Genomic DNA, 24159 nt, shown 5'->3' with positions numbered 1-24159 from the left:
TGTTTTGTTTTTTTGAATTTATACAGTCCAAGAGGAGAGAAGATATTTTCTCTCACTACTAAGACTAGAGCTGCTGATGTTGGCCTATGTGTACTGTAAAGAGTCTTCTTAAGAATGAACCAATACTCGATTGGGGCGGTGACTGCATAATATAATATACAGATGATATATGACAGAATTGTTCGCCTGAAACCTATATAATTTTATTATGCACAGCACTACAATAAATTCAATAAAAAGAAAAAAAGAAGAATGAACCAACATGGAAGAAAGTACGTATGAGAGAGAAAAAGAGTGACAGAGACAGAGAGGGAGATGGGGACAGGGTGTCCTGGGACATAGGTAGAAACCTGTATGTAGACATTTCCGAACACTTAGTTGCATATTGATATTAAAGCCGTTTAAGCCAGTTTTGTCACTTGCAACAAAAAAGAGTCCCATGTATTCCGGATTGTGCAGTACAGGTAACAACAAAAACAATAAAATCTGCAGTCTTCCCTTGCCACTAACCCCTCCAGGTGGGCTCAGTTCTCACCAACTGCAGTAAAGGTCAGTCACTTAGGAAAACACACATACAAATTTCTACAATTGCAATTTTTCTCAGCCAGTATTACTAGGTCACAAGAAGAAATGGTTCAACCATGTTATAGTCTACCCTAGAGTTTCTTCCAAATAATGACATTAGCAAATAAATTAAGTGGGAAAATGTGGATTCACAGAAACACTTGTGTATGCAAGATATAAGTCAGTAGGCAAAGTGTATAGAACACCCAAGTTCATGACCAGGCAGTCTCATCACAATGCCTATGATTTACAATCCAAGTCTGAACATTTATCTGTTTCCTACTGCCAATGTCCCCTTCAGACATACCCTTAAGATGGAGTTAGCTGAAACATATATCATCCCACTTCGCATTGCTGTTTACTTCATTTGCATGCTGCCCTTTTTGCTGCTGTTAGGTAAGGTCCTTGTAACGAGAACAACCAAGAGTGGGGCTTGCACAGCATCCTTGGCTGCTCTCACTTGTGTGAGAATTTCTTCCTCCTCATTCTGTCTCTGCCATCTGATGATGAAAGTATCTCAGCCTTATGCTGATCGGGATAGTTCAGTGTAGCAGCAAAGGATTCATGCCGCCATATTTCTCTTAGCCCTGGGTCTTTACCTGCATGTAGCATAGCAATTATGAGCACAGGTGGTGGGGCTGAATTGTGAGGATAGTGTTCTGACCTTAACAATTACTAGCTCTGTGATTTTGGGAAAATTATTAAACCAGTTTGTACTTCAGTTTTCTCATCTCTAAAAGATGGAGAATAAGAGGATCTAATTCACATTGATTCTGTCAAAAGTAATTAAATTACACTTTTCTGTTTACTTAAATTTTGCTTTTATTATTGTTTTAATATATTGCTATTATTATTACTATATCTCTGGCTCTATGCATGCATTTTACATAAGAAACCTTATGATTCTTAGTCTCCTATAATAGAATACATTCTTTATTTTGAAAATTTATGAAGAAGCAGAGAGAAAAAGTATTTTTAAAACCCAGGTCATATGAGAAAAACTGGAGGAAATTGAGCCTCAGAGAAGTTAATTAACTGGACCTACATAGAAGTCCCATATGAATATAGAACCCAATTTTCAAAATATTATACTATATTATAAGGCATCTTAGGAGCATCAATCAATTGCCTCCCATTTGTGCCCCCACTGGGGACCAAACCCTCAACCCAGGCATGTGCCCTGACTGGGGATTGAACCTGCAAACTTTTGGTATGAGGGATGATGATCCAGCCAACTGAGCCACCTGGCCAGGACTAAAATCAAGGAGCCCTTTCAGTTATAGGAGCCCTACAACAACCTCTGTGATTCTTGCCTGCAGGACACAGCATTTCAAAGGTGAAAAGCTCAACTACCATGAATATACTCAATGTATTTCTCAATAACTTAGTGAAGTGATTAAATTTAAAACTATTTATTTAACAACCATTCAAACATTTACATCACTTGAAATTATATTTGAACACTATTCATAAATCTCTTTCTGTTAACATCCTGAATTCAGTCATTATCCTTTTGGCACATATGAATTTCTGTGTAGGGCCCAAGGCTGCAGAGTCTTCTTGCAAATCAATGCAATGTAGACTCTCCTCTGTTGTGTTTTCACTGAATTACAAAGGTATTTGGATAGAACACAAAATATTTATTATCTGTGAAGTTCTGAGATTTATATGTGCATATAAAACACAGGTACATAACCTTATTTCTGCAACTCTATAAAGCAGCAAACTATAAAAACAAAGAGCAATCTTTTTCCCCCTTTTAGGTTTGATACCAATCACATTTGGTAACTAAACTTGACCTACTCTGATATAATCATTGATAGTCATATATCTCATTCGTTGTGAATGTTGAAAAATGATGTGTTAAATTACAGAGTGTGGATGGACAGATTACATATGCATGATATACACAAACCCATTGACTCAAAGGACTTCAGATAAGATTATAGACCTGTATTTTATTCCTTTTTAGATTTAATCTGATCATTATTCTTCTATTTTTTACCTACCTACTCTAAAAGGAATACTAGTATCTGTTAAAAATTTTTGTGAAATAAAACTTGATATTGGCGATCTTGAGACAGGAAAGAAAGAAGCCAGGAAAATTTCTTGGCAAATGGAATAGAGAATCTGAAACAGCATGACACAATGTCCCAGCAATTTATAGCCAGGTACAGATGGTCACCAGGGTGGAAGATCCAGAGTGCCTGGCTGGGGGCAAAAGTGGAAAAGCAAGGACTTTGCCCCCAGGGTAACTTTTCCTCCCTGAAGACAACATCCAGGCCCATTTCAGTTCCAGACCCAGAAAAGCAGCAAAATCCAGTGGGCAACACCAGGACCAACTGTGATGACTAAAGAGCTCCTTCCCTGTCACTGAACAGAAGAGACCATGACCCTGAAAAGGCACACCTGGAGAACTGATGAATATTCTACTGAAACTCTCCTCTGAGACCTCCCCTAAGGTTTCTGCCCAAGGTAAAGGCCTCAAGACAAAGGACTCAGCATGCCTGCCCTCTCCTTCTGGGGAGCAGCCTGAACTTTATTCTCCACCTCACCCTCCACTTCTTTCTTCACAGGAACACTTCTAAACTCCAAGGCAATGGGCAGCTGGCAATTGTCTGAGGCTAAACCCCCTTTTTTCTGACTTCCCAGTGAGCTAAGCCACCCCAGCAAAGGCTCTCCTGTTGCTTCCTTTATGCTAAACCCTTCCTTGTTTCACCCCAGCTTTAATCTTTCCTACACAAAGTCAAGAACCCACACATTACTGCAAGTCCTAGGCAGACCTACTCAGGGCCAGGCCTCTGTCCCATAACAATCTTACGTGTTACCTTTACTGGTTAACTTACTGATTCTTATGAGAAAATAATAAAATTCCTTTTAGAAACTATTAATATTTACATTTAAAACAATTAATGTAATTACTTTTCTGAAATTAAATCATATTTTGTTCTTTTACCATTTTATTTATTAAATTATATTAAAATATAATTTAAGTTTTTTCTATTTTATCTCATGCTTAATTTTTAAATTTTTATATCATTTTCTTTAAAGCTTTTAGAAAACAGAAATCATCTCTTTTTTCTGTTTTGTGTTTTTTCTTTTTCTTTTTAATATATTTGATTGATTATGCTTTTACAGTTGTTCCATTTTATTCTGCTCTTTATTCCCCTCTGCCCTATACCCACCCCCACCATCATCCCCCCACCTTAATTCATATCCACCAATCATACATAGAAGTTCTTTGGTTTCTCCATTTCCTATACTATTCTTACCTCTTCCTTCATCTATTTCGTACCTACCTTTTAGGCTTGTTATTCCCTGTACCATTTTCCCCATTGTCCCCCCTTCTCCTCCTCACTGATAATACTCTACGTGATCTCTATTTCTGTGACTATGTTCCTGTTCTAGTTGTTCACTTAGCTCATTTTGTTTTTGTTGTTGCTGTTATTTTAGGTTCAGTCGTTGATAGTTATGAGTTTATTATCATTTTAATGTTTGTATTTTTTATCTTCTTTCTCTTAGATAAGCCCCTTTAACATTTCATATAATAAGGGTTTGGTGACAATGAACTCCTTTAACTTGACCTTATCTGGGAAGCACTTTTTCCGTCCTTCCATTCTAAATAATAGCTTTTACTGGATAGAGTAATCTTGGATGTAGGTCCCTGCCTTTCATGACTTGGAATACTTCTTTCCAGCCCCTTATTGTCTGCAAGGTTTCTTTGGAGAAATCAGCTGATAGCCTTATGGGAACTCCTTTGTAGGTAACAGTCTCCTTTTCTCTTGCTGCTTTTAAAATTCCCTCCTTACCTTTAACCTTAGAAAATGTAATTATGATGTGCCTTGGTGTGTGCTTACTTGGGTTCAACTTCTCTGAGACTCTCTGAGCTTCCTGGACTTCCCGCAAGTCTATTTTCTTTGCCAGATTAGGAAAGTTCTCCTTCACTATGTTTTCAAACAAGTTTTCAATTTCTTGCTCTTCCTCTTCTCCTTCTGGCACACATATAATTTGGATATTGGAATGTTTAAAGTTGTCCCAAAGGTTCCTAAGCCTCTCATTTTTCTGAATGTTTATTTCTTCATTCTGTTCTGGTTAAATTTTTATTTCATCCTTCTGCTCCAAACTGTTGATTTGCATCCTGGTTTCCTTCCCTTCACTGTTGATTCCTTTTATTTTACTCCTCATAGCCTTGACTTCTTCCTCTGTTTTGCAACTATTCTCAGCCATTTCTGTGAGCACCCTGATTACCAGTGTTTTAAACTCTGCATCTGATAGATTGGGTATCTCTTCATTGCTTAGTAATATTTTTTCTGAAGCTTTGAGCTGTTCTTTCATTTGGGCCATATTTTTTTTCTCAGTGTGCCTGTTACATAGCAAGGGGCAGAGCCTTAGGTGTTCACTAGGGTAGGGAAACACACATAGCTGCGTCGTGACACTGTATCTGAAAGAAGGGTCCGAAAGGGAACAGCACCGCTTGCTCAGCTCTCAGCCAGCTTTCAGTCACTTCCTGCACTACCCACAAGCAAATTGGGCCCTTCTAGTGCTGATTCCCAGGTGGGTGATTTTGTGTACATTCTAGGACCCTGTGGGTCTCTCCAGTGAACTCTCCTGTGAGGCTGGGAGTTTCTCCTGCTTTTGCCTCAATCCTCACAGATTTTTTCAGTCAGGGGTTTTGAGGCTTCATTTCCCTACTCTGACACCCTGGGTTGCATGGTCTATCTCAGTCCCCAGTTGCTCCTCCCAGTTTGTCCACATGTAAATGTGGGACCACTTGCTCTGCCAGCTGCAGCCTTGCCATGAGTCCTCCCCACCTGGCTGCTGTCCTCCTACCAGTCTAGATGAATGTTTCTCGTTAAACTACTTGGTTTTCAGACTCCTATATAGTGTGTTTTCCTGACAGCTCTGGTTATTTTTTGTTTTTAAATTTGTTGTTGTCCTTCTTTCGGTTGTGTGGGGAGGCAAAATGTATTTACCTATGCTTCCATCTTGACAGGGAGTTGTTTTTTTCTTTTTAAGAAGTAAATGTTTTGAAGCCATAATACTCTATATATTTAAATAATTTTATGTTTTACAGATATTTATTTTCTGCTGAAAAGACAACCAACACATTATTAAAATAATCCAATCATAAGACAATATAATAACATTTTAAAAATAATTTTATACATCTTAATAATTATTTTTTCCAGACCAACATTTTAGTTTTTGAAACTATAGCAATTTTTCCTATTAGAGCAAAGCCAATATGCCAGCATTTTTCTACAATTAGTCAAGAGTTAGCCCTGACAGTTTGTTTCTGAGGTATTTGATTCCCCCTAATAAGCCATAGTTCATAAAACTGAAGGGGATAAAGATATAAAGAGTAAACAAATTATATCTTCTCATCTTTGTAAATACTATCGTCCTTGACTCTTCTTTCTTCCCCAAGGCTTAAATTTCCCAATGAACAATTTCAGACAAGAGTGTCTCATTGTGGTCACTTCTGAGCTCACCAATTGTCATTTTCTCCTATGGATAATGCCAATAATGAGTGTGAATGTCCCCTGGTGCTCTCTGCATAGCCTCTACCTATGCTCTTCTAGCCACTGAAATACTCCTTTCCTTGCTCAGTGTCCTTACTCTGCTTCCTGCTCCTGCCTGCTGTGATGATGTGAAGCTCTCACTCCTTCAGGTTACACTTCTCACTCACCTGGGAACTTCTCTCTGCAATCTGTGAAAGCTCTTACAGGCTTCCTGAGTGTTTTTTGTTACATCTTACAGACAAGAAAATTGCAGAGTTGATCCCATAGTGTGACACCTGGAAGTGAAACCTGAGGGACATCAGTGGTTCTTCCTCTTTGCCCCAAGGCTTCCCCTCACAAGACAAGTTGTGGACACTGAGTCTCAGAGTATCACACTTCTTTTTCAAGGGTGCTGAGAGAAACCTAGAGGAAGTAGCTCCATCTCCTATATATTCTTTCATTTTGGCAGTTCCTGCTGTTGCCCATCCAATATGCAGGATGATGAGGTCACAGACTCATGCTGTCTTTTCCCCAAAACTTTTCTAATTAATGAACACAACTGTCCAAACCCTGCAAATCAGTAATTTTTGCCAGGAAGGGAGAATCTCATCTAGTTAGGGACTTAAAGTGAATATTAAAGGGCATCTTAATATGCCTTCTTATTTCCCCATCACCCTGTGTGGTGTTGCAAAGCAGCCATTTTATTTTAGACCCATCAGTACTTTAAGGTTTTAAAAGATCCCTGAGTTTTGTTTGTTTTTAATCTCGGACATAATTATTTTATATTTGTGTGTTCTATTAAAAATCTGCTTTAAATAAAAACTTTTGCTTCAAAAGCTTTAGCCCCCACAAAACTACCTCCTGACTTCTATTGTTCTTCACTTGTAAGCATCTGTTATCAAGCAAGTAACGCAAGCAGAGAGGCATTTAATACGCAGCACGCTAAGTGTTTATTTGGGTAATCATTTAAAAGCTAGACTGCATGGGGTAGAGTGTAGAATGGCCACAGCTCTTGCTGTCCAACATCCAAGAAGTGTGAGTTGATGTGCTTCCTTTGAACTTGATTGCATAAGTCTTCAACATTTCACAGTATGTAGAGACGTGTTAAACATCTTTAATTTAAAGTGAAATCAGGCTGTTCCCAGAAACAGTGGATGCTGAGCAAGGAGCAGTCTGTCTGTGACCTGGATTTCGGAGTTGAGGGCCTCCTACTCTGTACAATCTATTAACAGTGTCTACAGGGGAAACACAAAAGAGAAACAACTGAGGCTCAAACACAGAAAATGAGTATTACATCCCAGAATTCTTTATTTTAAAGGACATTTTATAGAAAAGCTTTAAAGGTAAATGTACTGGACTCTGAACAAGAGAGGGTCCATTAGCACTTTCAAAGGGATGTCAGCCTCAATATTAAGAAGAAAACACAAAATTAAATTTTCTCACAGCATTCGCTAATGTGTCACCACTGTGTGAGGATACAGCCACAGGGAGAACATTTACATTTACATTTTCTCACTAATTTGAGAAGCAAAAAAGAAAAAGGTTGGCTGGTTTTCTTGTGGTGATTGACTTTGCTGCTTCCCTGAAAACAGGCTGAGGAAGGCAGGGGCTGTGTAATAAATCTAGTCCTGCTCTGTCCGCGGGGAGACAATATTGCTATGCTCAGGGTTCTGGGGGCATAATCCCATAATTCAGTGGTTTCACTCCAATGCATGTTCCTCTGCTTTTTCCAATGATCTCATTTACAGTCCCAAACAGTCTCTTCCTGTCACTTCCCATTTGTGCTGCCGATTTCCATGTTTTATTCTTTCCTTTAGAAATCGTCCTTGTCTCAACCCATCTTACTTCTAACTTGTTGTCATCTCTCTTTGAGTTGGTCCAACCTCTTTTCTCTGCCATATCCTTCAGTTGCTATCCCCTGAAGGTTAATGAGGTAGACCTTCTCCCAGGTGAAAATACTCTGTGGAGACTTTCTACAGCTTGAGAATCATGACCGTCCTTTTTCTGTGTTTATGGCATATCTCACTTTCAGAAGTTGTAAGATGTTCAGATTTTTCTTTTGTTACATCAGTCAAAATGACAGAGTTAGCCTTTGAAAAATCAAAAATAATCAGAGACCTTTTGTGACTCACTCTGTTGTTTTTCTTCTCTACTTTCCTGTAATGGGATCGGTAGCAGGCTGTGTGTGCTTATATACGCAGGAGGGACCAGAGGCTAAAGGATGACCAGAGGCCATACTTGCTCCTGTCATAGTCACATGTGTTGAGAATTATTTTAAGAAATAGCCAATGTCATGCATTTTAGCCAACCATACTTTCGAACTTGAAATAAAAATTTCTTACATTCTGACTTGTTCTTGATCTACCAGGCTTTTAATGAGACCATTAAAGTTGTCTTTTCATGAATGTGAGCAGGATTATAGTTGGTTTTATATGTGCACTCCCTAAAAGCTGGCTAAGATTTATCATTTAATTTCATGCAGATATTTTCCACAAATCCAAACTGATGGATTACATTCATGATTAAAATGTAACACATGCATACTCATTCAAAAAAAATAGACATTGTAGGTAAATAAGAACAGATTAAAACAAAAAAATGCAATGGGTATTGTTCCTGATATATTTCATCACTAAGTAATTGTGTGAGTGTGGTACATACACTTATGAAACAGAAACCCCCTTCGGGGTCTATTACTCTATGGTTCTTTTTGCCTGCCACCCATAAGAACTGTGGCTCTCAATGCCCGAGTTTGATAAAAAGGAAAGGAACAGAAGGCTGCAGCTCACTTCTCTCAGCTGGGAAGGCCTCCCACAGTGCCCAGCACCATCAGCTGTGTGGCCCCACCTCCAGTTCTTAATCTGAAACCACGTGGCATCTCCTCATGGCCTGCCAGCAAGAGCCCTTTCACCCCCTGTTCACCCTCAAGTTTTAGCATTGTTCCCTCACACATGATGTCCTGGCTCTTTTTTAAAATCCAAGCCTGGTTCCTCCTCTATAACCCCATTTCTGACTCATCTTCCAATTGGCTACCCCTGCTAGCACTCCCATATTTGCAGCTTTTTTGAGCAGGGGTAGCCCTGAGGTGTGAAGTGAATCATCTCCAAGCTCTCCTGCAGGTGCTCTGAGGGGTATGGGGTGCCTGCTACTTACATCATGGGTCAGAGTCGGGCTTCTACTCCTAGCCCAGGGAGACTATTCAGCATTACTATAAACTAGTCTGCTGTTATTGAAATGCAAAATAACTCTCAATCACTGTGCTACTGCTTTACCCAGCCCACAAGCTAGGCCTGTGGGGGTTTTGGAGCTTCTCAGCCTATACCTCCTTCTGAAACTTATTTAGCACCCATTACATTTATTAAGTAAATAGTATCAAAATTTACTTTAAAAAATGTATACTAACTTTTTTAGACAGCTATATCGAGGTCATGCACTATTTACTGCAATCATTTCCTTCTACCATTAATATTAATCTTTCTTGAGTGGTTATCCTGCTCATAAAACATTGTATTCAAAACTGAGCTCTCTGTATATAGTATTTCATTTGTGCAGATATCCAGAACTTTTATTTTAAGGGCTACTGCATATGTAGATGAAGAGTGTGGATCTTGGAGCAAGATTTTCTAGGTTCAAATCCTAGCTCCTCCACTTATTAGCTGTGTCATTTTTGTCAAGTTGCTCAATTTCTCTGTGCATCAGTTTTCTCATCTTAAAATCATGAGCACAGAAATTATAACTCCCAGTTAAGTTTGTTGTGAAATTTAAATGTGTTAATACTTGTTAAAATACTAAGCCTAGCCCTGGCTGGTGTAGCTCAGTAGATTGAGCAGCTGGCCTACAAACCAAACAACTGTAGTTGGATTCCCAGTCAGGGCACATGCCTGGGTTGCAGGCCAGTTCCCAGCAGGGGACGTACAAGAGGCAACCGTACATTGATATTTCTCTCCCTTTCTCCTCCCCTCCTCAGTGTCTAGCAGAGTGTTTAGTTCCTATTACCCATTATCATTTTTTATAATTATATTTTCTCTAAATAAGCCTACTTAGTATTTCTCAACTCTCATTTATTGCCTTTATCCCTTGCATAGAGATTCATTATTTCCTTTTGCTTGATAGTTAAAAGACAAGATTTACTGCAGTCATTTGTTATGAGATCAATGTCATGGAAGCCACTGGACCAGGCCTGACTCTGAGCAAGTCTGTCTAGGTCCAGCTGTGGTGTGTGGATTCTTGACTTCCTGTAGGAAGGATTTGACAACCTGAGTCCAGGTGACTATGGGGATCCATTTATTAAAGCTGGAGACACTAAAACAAGGAAAGACTTAGCATATGAGGAGCAACAGGAGAGCCTAGGCTGGGCTGCCTTAGCTCCCTGGGAAGTTAGAGAAAAGAGGCCCTAGGGGCAGGTTCATGGGACTAGTCTGGGACAAGCCGTCAGCTGTCCATTGCTTTACAGTTGGTGAACACAGAAGTGGGGGAGAGAAGAAAGAAAAGGGACTGGCACGGGCTGCTCCCCAGAGGATGAGCTTGCACCCTGGGTCCTCGTCTTGAGACTTTTGCCTCTCTCTTGCAGGTGGGAATCTTAGGGAATGTCCCAAGAGAGGCTTTCAGCAGAATATTCATCATTTTTCCAGGCGTGCTCTTTTAGGGGCATGGTCTCCACTGACTGGTCTTGTCTTTAGTCATTGCAATTGATTCTCAAGTCTTCATGCACCTGTTTTGCTGCTTCTCCGGGCCTGGAGCTGATCTACAACTGAAGACTATGTGTTCTCTCCAGGGAGAAAAGGTTTCCCTGGGGATGACATTCTTGTTTTCCCAGTTTTGCCTCCTGCCAGGCAGTGAAGGCCTTCCACCCTGGTGACCGCCTGTACCTGGATGTAAATTGCTTATCCATTGCGTTGAGCTATCTGTCTCACTTGCACTATTTCTTTTGCTAAGGAATTTTTCTAGCTTCTTACTATCCTGATTCAATCAATTTGAAAGTGATATTAACTATCTCTCTTAAGCTTTTCTTTTAACAGCCAACACTTAAATCTTATGTAATCTTCCCATGTAGTTCTCTACAAGCCCATTGCTGCCTTGTAGTGATAACATTTCTCCAGATGTTGTGCTACCATAATTGCACCCCCTGTCAGTAGAGTTTGAGCAATTAACGAATAGTGATTATGTATCTGCTGTGAAACAGAATCAGGGTGGGAAGGTGAGGCGGATTTTTAGTTCACTGAAAGGATGGCATCACCCAGAAAAGTGTTTATGAACAACTCCTAAGATACGATTTTTGTTTTGAAGTAGATGAAGCAAATTTTGGAAGGTTGGGCTATGAAATGCTGCTGGGGTTTCAGAAGAGTTCTGTAATGGAAAGAGGCTAAGAGCAAAGGAATTTCATTTTTCTATAATAACCTTTGTTTATTCACGTCTCAACCCCTGCCTTTTCAAATCTCTTTAAAATAAGCTTTAGGAAAAAAGTTTGAGCTGAATGACAACAGGCTCTCTAATTCTACCCTTTTATAATTCTGAAGCTACAACTGACCCTCCTCAATCTGGCCTTCCCTTTTAACATTAATTACCTTGTTATCTGAGAGAGGCAGCAGCTCTCCCCTGTCTGCTTAGGAAGAGTGCCAGCAGGGCAACAGTTGGAAGTGAATTACCATGATTGTTTGGGGCTTTAGAAAGCCCTCTCTGCTGTCTATTCTTCTTAGATTCCTGGTAGAGTTACTTGGGCATGTTTTCTAATTCAATATTCCTGTGTCCACTGTCCAGTGAACGTATGTTTATGCTCTATGTATATAACCAATTATACTGTGGCTAGGGGCAATGTCTCTTCTGGATTCTTCACGAGCCAATGATTAGAAAACCTGGTGTAGAACTCCTGGGCATGCCCTCAGTCAGGAGGTGAGGGGGAAAGGTTTATTCCAATTGCCTACATGTTTTGCTCCTTCAGTTAATTGGTTATGACCACTGAGGTAAGTAGGCATATTGCTTTGTGTTCCCCAATGCTAACATTTTTTTTCACTCAGCAAAGACTAGAACTTATTAGCAAAAATGTTAAGATTCAGAACCATGGTAAGGATATTGAAGTGAACACACCCAGTCTATTTACTTAGTTTGATTATTTTGACTGCATCCATTTGTCACTTCAGCTTAAGGCCAGTTTAGGCAATTTGATTAAATTGACTGGTTCTTTCACTGAAGTGACCAGTCAATGCTAACAAATTGGTTGTGTTTGTAGAAACTCATTAGGTTTTATCTCTTGCACTGTGTCTGCAACAGATATAAAATCAAGAGTTTGACACAGACTTTGCTTTTAGCTCTTAGGGCACAAAATGTAGAGAAAGGATCATGTCTGGAATTTTATAGATTTGAGATGGGAAAAATAACCATTATTGATTTAGGCTACAAGTTAGCCCCAAGGTATTAATTATTATCAAGGCAATCATGTTTGTGATTATACTGTGGTATCTTGAATTTTTTTTAAGTGTTTGGTGTTACTCTCACCTGGGTAGTCAATTAATATGTGACCTGGAGAAATGTCTGTAGCGAGTGCCATGCAAATTGTTTCTTGGAAGAGAAGAAGCTGCTTTCTTGCCAATAGGAGCAATGCTGACCATCAGCAGGATTCCAGTATTTGAGTTTCATTTATTTCAAATTTCTTGTTTGCTGTCCCAAGGGCCACATATCTTCAAGGCTTCTTCATGTCAGCTGTGTAATTGCTGTAATAATCTGGGGAAAAAGTCAGTAGCCTTTTACTATCAAGCAGAATAATTTTCTGGCATTTCTGTTTTATGTCCAAGCAACAGTTTTAGCTACTAGCTACATTAATCACATGGAATAATTCATGAGAATAAATTAGCAGATGAGTCTAACATCATCCTTTTGTGCTATTTCATTTTCATTTTAGGTGAAATATATTCATTTTAGTGCATGTTTTTTAACACAATAAGGTGTGCTCTGAGCTGGGGAGTGCCGTTGGTGTTGCTGGGAGAACCCATGACTTCTATTCATAATTTGGGACTGCAAACAAGGAAAGTAAAGACTAAAGTGAAGGAAAATTTCATGTGATGATTTATGGAGCTCACAGGGATAATAAGATGCTGAGACCACAGGGCAGGAACCAGGGCAGAACCTGGGTTCCAGGTAGTAAGAAATGAAGGGTATTTACTTGAAGTCCACATTCTAGGAGAGAGATTCTGTGACCAGCTCCTCCAGGCTTTCTTCCAGTCTTGCTGACCGTATTGTCAAAGTGTATCCAGTAGGGGACAGGTGGTTCTCCAGCACAGCACTGGGGCGGTTGCAAGAACAGGAAGTGACTGTTAGATAATAAACACAATAAATGACCCCTTTATAGGGTCATAGGATAGGCATCCAGAATAAGAGTGGAAAGTTTGTGTCATCGGTTCCCCAGTGCAGATAGAGACCTCTGGCAATCTGTCACACAAAAACTTTGATTTCCGACAGAACAAAATAGAACAAGATGAACCATTCTTCAGCAGTGGTAACTATGCTATTTTAATTAACAGCGAGTTGAGTATTTAAACTAAAGAAAAACTTAGATGTAGTCTTCTTTCTTGAGAAGAGGAATTTGTGTTTGTTTTGGTTATTTCCCTATTCACTAAATATAGTACAGTGCCTGGAAAATCCAAATAATTTGTCAGTATTATCTGCAATAAGCAACCTCTTTGGAAGTCTTGCTTATATTTTGACATCCCTGGCTTCTTAAATGAAAGAAGAAGCTACCTTTGTATATACAAAATGGAATTTTTTAAAAATGTACTACACCTACAGCCTTAGTCTCATTAGAGTAATCTCGAGACGTGTTTTCTTTTCAGAAGTTCAACCTTTGCTGAGTTTGGACTGTAAGGTGAGAGCAAAATCATTCTGTCTTCTACTGCAGAAGCCTAGGACTGTATAGCTGGTGTTTAGAGAAGTATGTCTGTAATATATGGTACTGCCTAAGCATTGTGTTTGATGGCTTGTATCTCTTGGAGTCCTGAACATTTCATCTCATTAAGAAAAAGAATCAAAGTAGACTCTAGTCCCCTACAAGGAACATATTATTAATCAGTAACTCCGAAACATACCTAACAGGTTGTCCAATAAAATGGTGAACCCCCATTCTTGAATTAGCAAGTAGTAACAGGGGGGAGGCATGAGTGTGGAGCTTTCACTAGTCTTTGGCAAGGCTACTGGGGTATGAGTAGGGAGGCTGGCAAAAGAGGAATGATTTCAGGGCTCTGCTTAGGTTGCTAGGTGGATGGTGGAGCTATTCACTAAGAGGGAGACTACATGAGGAAGAGCAGGGCTCAGGACAAAGAATGTGACTACGACTCAGTGTGAGCAACTGTTCCCTACTAGTACTTAATCATTGTCAGGTATTGTGTCTTCTTTGACAATTCTGACTTTATCATTTTAAATGTCGGTTTTAAATACCTGGTGTTTGTTTATGGCTGTTTTGAATCTCAAATGGTCTGTCTTTTTGCTGGGACTTGTCCTACTTTTATGTCAGGTGTTGGTAGAGAAGCAGACCTCACCAAAGCCCCTGGGCTTCCACACCACCACAGCCGCTGCTTCCATCACACCGGGATATCACAGTGCCCTAGTTTAGAGTTCGCCAGTTCAATGGTGCATTTTGGAAGTTCTACATCATAATTTTTTTATTCATGTGTGGAAATTACAAATCAATGCTTAGCATAGCCTGGAAAATTCTGTTTAATAATAAAACCATTGTAATTAGAGAAATGCACAATTTACTGAGGAAAAATAGTCTCAACTAGAATCTGAAGCTTCATTTTTAGAGCATGTTCTATAGTCAACCTTGTTGTTTTAAAAAACAAAATGATTTTTTTCAGTATATTACACACTAGTTTTTCTTCTTCTGAATCAATCATTGATGCCTATAAAGCATACTTTGCCTCAAAGATCATCTGAGACAAATTCATGCATTCTTTATTGTATTGACTAAATATAAAAGTTTCTTCCAAAAAAAGTCTCAGTAACCTATTTGTGAATAAGTCTTTGTTTCAGATAGCCCTTCTCTAAAATTACCGCAAATATATACTTTTCTAACATTGAATGGTCATTCTCAACAGATAGAATGATCATGCTATCTGTTGAAATACATTTTTATCTGATCATTCTGCTAGTGCTTATTGTTTCTACTACTCAATGCTGAAGTAGCAAAGTGGAAGAATTAATAAAGAAATCATACTTAACTATGGCTTTTCAGTGATTCACAGACCTTAATTTTGGGGGTCTTCTAACCTGACACCCACTACTCCCACTACTAATAAAAAGCTTTCCCTGTGATGGCGTGGGCTGCAGGGCCTGGGTTTTCCTTCTTTCCTGAGTCATTTTTACTGCAGCCCAAATCAGTTACTGGAAGCTAAGGGATAAGGATACAATGCTTTGAGATTCTTGTAGATAGAGTGACCATATCATTTCTCTTAGAAACCAAAACACTTTGAGAGTGAAAGCAGACAATAATAAAATAAATAGAAACCTAGATAGTCATAAGCAGATTGTCTAGGCCAAGTAGGGTGGACCCAACTTGCAGATGGTATGTTTTTGGACAACCTGGCTAAGTACTTTTGACAACCTAATATGGGTCACCATGCTTTACTATTGAGCTGATAGTGTTCAATCTAAAATAAGTGGAAAAATTAGTAAGGCATATAATGAATATTCAGAAGTTATAAAAAACCAAGATTTTTCAAATGGGCAACTTAAGGTAAAGTTTCTTTAAATATGCAATGTTTAGTTAAACTCTTGTTAATTCACCTACTCAAGTTTTCCAGTCTATTTGGATGTCATCATGTCACCACTAGGTAAACATACATATGGCAAGAAGGACTGTTTATTCTGCAACTTTAGCAACTGTAGTTTTTATCCAGATAACTAGGAAATCTTTGCTGTAGAGAAAAATACCCTGAAGCACAGACCAACTTTCTCACCTGCAATTATATTATTCATCGCCCATCAAAAACAAGAACAGTCACCGCTGTTCTATATTTTTGGTAAACTGTGGGGTGTACTCCGGGGTATTCATATCATATCAGTCCTCTGCTGCCCGAATGGTCTCTGACTCTGCCGTTGGCACTCCAGTGCAGGTTTCCGGTCCTATCAGCACACTTTGGTTATGTTCAGCCAAAGTGATGCCATGGCCCTGCTTTCTCCTGAGGAGCTGATATTTATTTTCAAAAGTTTGATTTTCTTAGATGAAGAGACGTTCTCCCTAAATAGTGTATAAGCCATCAGTATCCTGCCGTCATATACTGGGTCTTTGGTCAGACACTCAAAATTTTACCTCTGTGGAATATTCATAATGCTAGCAAAAGCCTAATAAAGAACAAGTTACTTTTCATTACCTTAACCTGAAATCATAGAAGAAGCGTAGAGAATTGCATTGTAACAGAGCTCACAATGTTTGAAGATTTATTCTAGATATATATTGAAACCCACGAGGCTTTTGGAAAATATATGAACAAAAATGTTTCAGTAATGCTTTTTAATTTGAAAAGCCTAAGGAAGTAAAATTTACTAACCAGAAATTCAGTAATTAGAAATCTGGACATTAAATTTAAGTCTCAGATATCTTTTATGAGTTTAAGGAGGCAGATTTGTATGACACACTCTTTGATAAGAATGCCTATTACTGATAGATGTAGAGGAACTATTAAGAACATATTCAACTTTCATCAATATAAAGTATTTAAATTTAACTCTGGGAATACGATCACGGTCTTTTGAACTAAAATCTTTGGATTTCTTTTTAAGAAAGTATCAGTTTGTAATGATTGATATTTCATGACTTTTATTCTTTTCTAAAATGATCTCCCAATGAATATAAAGAGGAAATTTACATTTCTAATGGAATAAATCTCATTTTATCTTGCTATTTTTCTAAGGCTCCATTGGGCCCTTTGATAAATATAAGATTTATTATGGAAACTTGATGATTTACTTTTACTATACTTAGTGCGCACGTGCTTCTATCAGGGAGATGCTGGTGACTTGGAGTGGGCATAGGAGAGTGAAAAGATGATGTGAGAGAGAAAAGCCAGTTGGCTGTCTCCAGTATGCACTGTGACTGGGAAGCCTCAGACTAGGTGTGTGCCCTGACCAGGACTGAACTTGCAGCCTTCTGGTGTATAAGACTACGTTCCAACCAACTGAGCCACCTGGCCAGGGTGGACATGTGTGCTTTTGATGAAAATAAATCTTTGTAATTTTTATCCATCTGCCTTCTTTCTGCTCTCCCATGTAATATTAAATAAAGGAATGTGATTATCTTATTAACGAACTTGATTGTGTATGCTAGTACATTTTCACAGCTTACATGGTGTGACAGGGTGTTTGTATTATGAAATTCCTAGCTAGAAGTGCACAAATAATTATTCTTGAACTAATCAGTTAATTATTGTAATATTTCCAGTATAGAACTGATTGTGGGTATGGCACTTAATTGGCCTAAAATGTTTGGTATCAATATATATATAATAACATATGTATAGTAAGACTTGACATATGTGTCAGTAGCAATATATGAGTTAACAGTATCCTACATGAACTAAAGCAACTTGAACAGTTTCTTCTTTCATTCTTATGCTATTCCAATCCCTTTTATCTTTCTTTATATAAAATGGTGGATTAATGAAACCATTTTCCCTTGGGCTATATAACATAAAATAGATCCAAATCTGGATGGTTCACTATTATAATGGTAGTGACTAGCACAATTCCAAGCATACAATAGGAGAACAATAAATATTGATCAAATGTGCACATGAGTTAATAAGCAAATAAACATAACAGCAAAAATGCTATATCTTTTAGTTGATCTTGTTTTCTTCTCCTCTTCAGAGAAAAGACAAATAAAGTTCCAGAAATTCAGGTAGCACAGTAAAATATCAACTTCTGGGGACTTCTGACAACTTGTAAATATTATTCCTTTCCTTCTGCAAACTAAATCTATTTCTCATGCTTCTTGCTTGCTTGCTTTCATACCCACATACAAACAATTGGATTTTCTTGCTTTCCAACTCCAATAGAATCAGGTCAGCAGTGAGGATAGAAGTAATAAATCTCTTTATCTCTGTTGACTTTTATGGAACTGACATCTCTTAAAATATTTTTCTTGACTTTGGTGCTTTTTTACTGACTGATTAGGCAGCATGGCACTGCAGTCAATTGAATCTTTCTAAATCTAATATTAAAAGTGAAAAAGGGAAGACCTGAGGGGCAACAAAATAAGTGAGGAGGATGAGAGAAGGTCCAGCAATTCCTTTCCAAAAAAATTGGAAATTGTATTTAAGTGTTAGCCTTTCTAACTGCCTGAGTTACTGTCTTTATGGCTCTGACACTCTCTGTTTTCTATCATCAAGACAACATTCCACTACTTTATGTTCATAGCAAACTCAGCTCCTGAAAAATTGATTGATGATAAGTGCATTACAAAGTAAAATGTCCATCTCTAATGCTGAGTTAGAAGAGAATATTTCTCCATTTTGATGGAATAGACAAGTTATCTAAGATAATGGAGTATGTGGGACAAAAATGTAAGCTCCAGGAAATTTTATTTGTGTTTCTAGGTAAAGTTTTTAATTTGGACATACTGGCATTTGCAAGAATGAATAACAAGAAAAATCTGGATACTTAACTGCCGGCCCAAGCACAGTCTCTTTTAAGTTCTAAAAAGTATGGATATAGATGACACCAAGGGTAGCAATTGAAATGTGTCCAGATGCTTGAAGACATAATTAAATTTTAAAAACCCACACAGAGGCATTTGCTAAAGCATTGTGTTGCTTAGCCAAATCTTTATAAAGAATTTCCACGTTTTTTTTAATTCCTCTGGACAATATGAGAAGCAAAAACAAACAAACAGCAATGAAAGTTCTTCCATGCTCCCCCCACAAGGAAATAAATATCTTTCCTGAAGAGAGCTAGTCAATATTTGTTCAACAAAATAATGCATAGTATAAGGAAGTATGACAATGTCATCTTGCAGGTTGGTATCTAAGAGCTTCTCATTTCTTATTCTTTTCATGCAAGTTCCTTCCTCTGTAGCTCATAGGGAGGGCTTAAGTTGGAAGCTGTCATAGCACTTAATAGCTTCTTGTTTATTTTCCCTGAAAAGCCCAAGCAGGATTGGAGAAGAGCCATTCGATGTCACTTTTTGTATTTTTTTTACTGTAACAGCTTTCCAAAAATATCCAGTAGATACCATGAAGTGAGGTAATTAAGAAACATGGTTTCATGCTAAAAAACTATTACTCTTTTATATCATTTATTTTTATTATATAAAGGTTTTCAATATTGTAAAATTTGCTCAGCTTCAAATTCAACCTGAAAAACTGGAAAGGTCAAAGTCATTTAAAAATTAATATAGCTGTAGTCAAAGTAAAAATATGACTAAGTCCCTAGGTTTGCCAATCTGCTTAATGTTAGATGGGTAGTCATAGAGATGGGTTTAGCTGGCAGAATATTTCTCCTCTAATATATTTTAATAGAAGAGAAAAATATTTATTATTTGATAATTCTAACACTAAAGAGAACTTTGTAATGCAAATTATGCATTCCTTCTTCATGTTTGAACTAGTTAACTTGGGACAAATTTTTGATACAGTTTTGTGGTTGATTTAGAAGTCATCTATAGGAAAATTCCAGAAGACCCTAATATAGAAGTGGTCCAGCAAGACATAACTAGGTTTATGTATTCCCCACTTCCTGCACAGTGAAACTTAAGTTATTTTAATTATTTTTTTATTTATAGTTCTTAGAAACAACAGAATTTGATGAGGTTTCCTAATGCTAAATTGATCTTTACCGTCTCTTTTACAACCCACACCAAAAGTGATGATTCAGCTTCATTTTCTTGATAGATGAACTTTTTCATGCTAGTTTCTCCCCTAGCATTGCTCATGATTGTTGTTAATTTTAGCCTCCTGGCAATTAAGAATCCTGATTTCCTCAACATCTACTTAAGAATTATTCATTAGGTAGGACACCAGGAGGAACAGATAACTGTCTAAGTATAGATAATTAAAAGTCACTGCAATCCCCCTCAAATATTTTGCCCACCTGTCAGGCTCTTTGGTGTAGCAAAATTATCTTTCTTGTCAATTTTCAGTTTTTCAGTAGCTAAGAGGATTCTGAATGAATATCAACCTGTTTAATTGTTGGAAAAATAATTTTCAGAGCATCAGCACTTTCTGTTTCTCAGTGCAAATTATTAATTTGCTAAATATAAATAAAAATGCAATTTGCCTGATACTTTGGAATATATTAACATAAGTATGCAAATTGGAAAACTTCCTTCACTATAGTTGCATTATAATTAGGCCAAACTTTAAAAGACAGTAAAACAAAAATAGCAAAGTTGAAGTCATTTTAATAAGTCTTTTTCAGCTTCTGTCCCCCCATTCATATTAACTCCATCTTTGCTTTTTTTTCCCCTCCCCTTCTACCTTTCTCTCTATGAAGTTCACAGCTTTGAAACACACTAGTATCTTATCTCTTACTTTTCCTTTCCTGCAGGATCTTTCTACTACCTTTTTGTTAGATATCTAGAAAAAGTTGTTTTGGGGGGGTGACCTCTGAGTGGTTTTTGGTAAGTGAATATTGATCAACTTTGGATTGGTCATCATTTTTGTCAGACCTAGTTTAGATGGATTTACAGCTATATATGTATGTAATTACATTTTACAACATTTTATAACTGATAATGTCTCAATTCTTCAAATTATAATTAAGTATAAAATCAAAGCATGGGAATTAAGAAGTACAAATAGGTAGTTACAGAATAGCCATGGAGATGTGAAGTACAGTACAGGAACTGGAGTAGCCAAAAAACTGAAATGCATGACCCATGGACATGAACAAAGATGTGGGGATTGCCTAAAGGAGTTGGGGGATGTTGGGTGGAGGGGGGCAAAGGGGTAAATTTGGGACAACTGAAATAGAATAATCAATAAAAATAATTTAAAATATTTTTTAAATATCAAAGCAGAAAACCCCAATTTTTTTCAAATTCTGGCCTGGTGTTTTTCTCAAAAATTATACTGTACCTGTCCTCTCTTTTAACTTCCCTCACCTTAAACAAAACTGGATCCTTTACTCGGTCATCTCACGCATTTAGCCTTTTCTTCTTGGTACCTTCAGAACAGAGGAGGGCTCTGGATGGGGGCGGATCTCTGTTGCACAGTGGCATGCCTCTCCAGCTTGCCCCATGCCATTGACTGCCTTAACTTTGCATCACTGACATTTCATTTCTAACCTTGTAGCCAACCATATTTCTGAATATCCCCATCCTATAACTTTCACAACCAATTTTTGAACTAAATGTAAGACTTTTTAATATTATTCCTTTTAAATTTAATCTTGTTTCTTTTGACTAAGTATTCCAGCTTGTTGAAATAATTCTATGTCTTTCTTCATCATTTTCCTCAAGTATATACCATTCTAAATTTGATAAGCATACTTTCTGTGTCCTATCCTAGTCATTACTTTTTTTTCCATAGAAAACAGAATTAAAGACAGAATCTTTTATCAAATGAGAAGAAGCGTCTAGTCAGGTTGACATTAATTAATATGCTCTATGTATTCCTCCACTACTTATTTCTGATACCCAAGAATATTAACAGAGAACTGTCAAATATCTTGACAAAATTAAAATGTACTATGGCATTTTTCAAATCAATATTGTCAGTTAAAACTTCTAAAAAGCAAGTAAGTCAATTTTGGAGTTGCTCTTAATAAATCATTGCTGATTTCCAATTATTTTAATTTTATTTTTTTTAAGATCATAAAATTCTTGTTTAATAATTCTCCCAATTTCAGCATTTCATGTGACTGTTATTTTACTCACATTCACATTATAGCTGTTTAACTCAGTCTATTAAAGCCTCATTTTACATGGACAGATATTTCCAATATTCTAATGGAATTCATCTAGAAAAGGGAATATATGTTATAATTAGTTTTCCTGAAATACTTCTATTCTGTTAAGTGAGGATGAATGAACAAATTTATTAAAATGCAATGAGTATTTTACAAATGATAGGTTAGTTTTTTAAAATCACTTTATGATTAAATCAAATGACTATTTCCTATTTAATGCTATATAGTACGGATTGTGAGGTAAAACTTTGTTTTTTATTAACTTAGTACCCCTAAGGTATGTAAAATCTAAATAATGAGAAAAATAACAAATTAGTAATAAACATGCATGTGTAATATGTTTTACATTCTTGCGATGTTACTGGATAGAGACAAAAAGGTAAGGTATACTAGATCAGGAAAAAGATTACTGGCTAAAAATCATACTGTATACTGTATTTCATTTGATCAAAAGGTTGTATGGAAAAGATAAGACATAATTGTGGTATAAGACCTACAATTAGGTCCAGTATTTTGTGCCTCCATGACATCGAGGGCCTCACACAGCCTTTCTATAACTTCACTTCTGTACTCTGCTCCTGCACAAATACCGTTCAATAACCAAACAGCCCTCCTCATTAAAGGGACCAAGTAAATTTCTTGTTTATTCCTCCCATCCAAGTACTAACCAGGCCCGACCCTGCTTAGCTTCCGAGATCAGATGAGATTGGGCGCGTTCAGGGTGGTATGGCCATAGACTCTTGTTTATTCCTAAGCAGCAGTATTCAGTTCCCTGCTTGCCCATGGAATTAATTCAAACCAGCTAATCTTTTGTTTGGAAGCAGGGAACACCTCACCCTCTTGATAATGTAAAATCTACCTCTCGCAGCCTCTGGCTGTTCATCCCCTTCGTAAATTCAACCTTTGTGTCACCCTGCATGGCATGTGCTGGTCTCTTCCCCTGGTCTGTAGGTCTGTGAGTATATGCAGCTAATAAATAATCTGCTGTTGATGTCATTTTTCCAGAGTTGGGTGTTGTGCATTCAGCCATTCCCTTAACCTTCTGGGAGAATCCCTCCCTCACCAGTGTGTGAATGGGAAGTGTTGTAAACATGAAGCCAGACCTTGCAGAATGCAGATATTAGCCCCAACAGGAAAGTGAGGAGGCAGTGTGAGTGGCCATGGGGGTAGAATGGAGATAAGCATGACCACGGTGAATTTGTGACACGAGATGAAGATTGTCCTGGTTAGAATAGAAGTTACTTTTGAAGGATAAATACATTTAAATGGAGATCATGAGCCATAAAAATATTCAGAGGGGCTTGATTTAATATGGTTTAAATTAATGAGAATTTGCAAAAGGGAGTGCTTAAATGAAAGAATTAGTGGAGGAAAATTAGAAATATGAAAACCAGAAAGTCATAAAATCTCAGAGTTGGTAGAAATTCTAGTCCTATATCCCTTTCATTGTTTGGCCTCCTCCACCAGATTCCAGCCCATGTGACTGTCCAGTATGAACTTAAGCTTGGAAAAAAATTCACACACACTCTGCCTGCTTCCTATGCCATCTTTAAACACATCTATCTAACTTGTGAAAATTTTGTACTTAAATTTGATGCTTATACATGTTGTTCATGTGTATAACTACTAAGATCTAGAGCAACAAGTTTACTAACTCTTTCATGGGATAATTTTTAAAAGAACATTTCTTGTACTGCTGCTAGGACCCAAAGAAGCTAAGTAAATGGCCTATCACCCTTTGAACAGTGAGCTACAAAGCAAAATTCAAATCCAGTTTTTCCAATGAGGAGTCTTTCATTATGCCACTGTTGTCCCTGACAAAGACGGGAAAAGTATCTATCAATTACCTTTTGCAGTCGAAGAAGTATGATCTAATTTTATGGTGGGAAGCTTAAAGTAAAATGACTGTATGTATTTTTAACATGTGTATTCAGATTTTTTTCTTGTGTTTAAGAATTACTGGACTTTATGAGCCTAGAAGTGTATACAACTAATAAAGGTAATTACTATTTGTTTTTCAATGTAATTGGTTAAAAAATTATATTCATTTTTTTTTAAATAACTGACACAGACAGTCACTTGCAAAGATGAGTATTCTTCTCAATAGGGACTGTACTGGTAATAATGACTCCATAAACCACTGTTGCATTAGTCCAATTCCCACAAGGAACATATGCATTCAAATGCTCTAAAAAATTTTAGA

Source organism: Artibeus jamaicensis, unplaced genomic scaffold (genome assembly GCF_021234435.1).
Source record: "Artibeus jamaicensis isolate MK-2021 breed Jamaican fruit bat unplaced genomic scaffold, CSHL_Jam_final contig_466, whole genome shotgun sequence".
Lineage (NCBI taxonomy): Eukaryota > Metazoa > Chordata > Mammalia > Chiroptera > Phyllostomidae > Artibeus > Artibeus jamaicensis.
Note: the sequence above shows the minus strand (reverse complement) of the source record.